General features: G+C 36.4%; 1 protein-coding gene across 1 annotated transcript in view; it reads left to right on the top strand.

Moving 5' to 3' along the window:
- Positions 1–2,358, top strand: part of LOC138961348 (uncharacterized) — a 22,202-nt gene extending 19,844 nt beyond the window's left edge. The window contains exon 4 of the mRNA XM_070332959.1: positions 1–2,358. This exon is cut by the window's left edge and continues 3,005 nt beyond it. The gene's annotated coding sequence lies outside the window, so the exon portion shown is untranslated.
- Positions 2,359–2,500: the final 142 nt, after the last annotated feature.

Raw genomic sequence — 2,500 nt, 5'->3', positions numbered from 1 at the left:
GTAGGTCGTTTATATATATAGAAAATAGTAATGGACCAAGGATAGAACCTTGTGGTACTCCAAACCTTACTGTTTGCTTACAAGAGTATGATTGTTTCAGATAAGTACTTTGCTGTCTGTCTGACAGGAAAGATGTTAAAATGTTTATGGAATCTGTTGCAATTCCATAAATCTCAAGCTTTTTGATAAGGAGTTTATGGTCAATTAGGTCAAAAGCTTCAGCAAAGTCAACAAATAGAGCAGCACAGAACTGATTATTATTAATGTTTGTCAGCCATTGGTCTACTAAACTAATAAGCGCTGTTTGACATGAGTGTTTTTGTCCTGATTGATTATCATGGATCAATTTATCCCCGAGTATGCTAGTACAAGGGCTCAGCAGACTTTAATTGTGTGTCTGTGTGTCTGTGTGTCTTTCTCCACTTAACAGCTTTTTGCTGGGAAACTTCTGGGCGCAGTTCGTTGAAAAGTTGATACATGTACACTAACTTGATAATAGGTCCGATTGATCGTATTAAAACTTCATAATATTGCCTGGGACCTAAATGCGAAATAAACCACAAAAACGACTTGGCCGTAGGAGGAGTTCACACCGGCGGGGCAACACGCAGCCATTGACCTGATAGAACAGCCGAACGCGTCACACAAAAATACGTCATGACAAAGTTACACGCAAAGCGAAAGAGACTTTGACGTCATTTACGTTTGTTCGGAATTTTCCGTCTGTTCCTAGCTTGTCAGTGAAGACCTGACGTGAGTAAGCTTACCCAAAACGTCTTTGTTCTCTATTCTCATTGCAGGTGTGAAATAATCAGTCTTGTGTCTCGGTCGTGTAGGTACAGAGTTTGCTTCTGCAATCATTGTGTTCGTGTTGATGACGGCTTCATAAGACAAAATAATAAGCGAATCTATCGCGAGGAAGACGTTTATGTACAAATCACCGAACCCAACCCATTTTTTGTGTGCATTTTTCTGAAGAATAAACTGCATGTGGTTAATTTCATCCGTTTAATGCTTGTCGAAACATATCTGATCACAGATGAGGTCGCAGTTTGTAGGTTGAATCTATGAATCGGCCAGAGATAGATCTGCATTTCTGGTCAGAAACCAACATTCACACCACAGACATTACAAACATTTATATTTATTGAGCGAGCCAGTCTGAAGAGTACTCGGGTCCAGCGCGAGCGTTTTTTTTATTGTTCTCAAAGTGAGAAAGGATGTGTTTATTGATATGTTTTTCAAGAGGCTTCGAAAGGATTGATAGAATTGATATTGGTCTATAATTTGAAGGATTTGTAGTATCTCCTGATTTAAAGAGAGGAATCACTTTAACCTGTTTGAATTGTTTAGGAAAATAGCTTTTGTCAATACAAAGGTTATAGACAAATGTCAATGTATCTGTGATAATTGGAGCTTCCATTTTTATAATATTTGCATCCAGACCATCTATGTCACGTGTTCCGGTTTGTTTTAGATGCTGAAGAGGAGAGTAAACATCCAGTACAGTCATTGGTGGCAGTGTATGCTTAAAATGTATCTGTTTTGAATTGCAGTATTCCTTTAAATGTTCTAAATTATTTGACTGTGTCCGATCACAAGAAATTACTTTATCAGCAATTTTTGAGAAATGGTCATTGAGTGTATCTGCAGAAATGTCAATTATTTGGGAAGATTTTGTTGAAGTTTCTTTGTTTGTGAGTTGGTTAATTGCTTTGCAAATAGATTTTGAATCTTGTTTAGATGTAATGAAATGTTGAAAAGATTGTTGTTTACGTTTTCGTTTCAAGGAATTTACTTTATTTCTTTGTTGTGTGTACTCTTCGTGGGTACCATGGTTTTTTTTAAAGAAGTCACAGTAATTTACAGCATTTTCTATGTCTTGGTCGATCCATTTGGGTTTTTCTGTCTGCTTTACTCGATGTGTTTTCAGTGGTGCATGTTTGTTGTAAATGATAATGAAAATAGATGTCCAAAACTCTAAAGCCTCGTCAGGATTTGTAAAATTGTAAGTATTTGAAAGTGGGCTATTTTTGAGATCAGAAAGAAATGCACTTTCACTGAAATGAGAGAATGAACGATATGTAATTGTTTTGTGACCAACCTTTGGAATTTTAACCCCTTTACGAGACCAAGTGATACAAATGGGAAAGTGGTCACTGGCAGAAAAAAGGGTACATATGTTTCTATGATATGACGTTTTTTCAGAAACATAGATATGATCAATGAGTGTTTTAGAATTGGGAGTAACTCTAGTTGGTTTTTGGATCATTTGATGTATATTTAATAGATTAATAGTGTCCAACCAAGTTTTATTTTGTTTCAGAAGATCTATATTAAAATCTCCTAGAAGAATTATTTCTTTTGATTCATTTGAAACTGTATCTATATATATATACGACTAGTGTCTGTCTGTCTGTCTGTCTGTCTGTCTGTCTGTCTGTCTGTTCGCGATGCACGGCCAAAGTTCTCGGTGGATCTTTTTCAAATTTGGACACCG

Source organism: Littorina saxatilis, linkage group LG1 (assembly GCF_037325665.1).
Source record: "Littorina saxatilis isolate snail1 linkage group LG1, US_GU_Lsax_2.0, whole genome shotgun sequence".
NCBI lineage: Eukaryota > Metazoa > Mollusca > Gastropoda > Littorinimorpha > Littorinidae > Littorina > Littorina saxatilis.
Note: the sequence above shows the minus strand (reverse complement) of the source record. Positions and strands in the feature narration are given on the sequence as shown.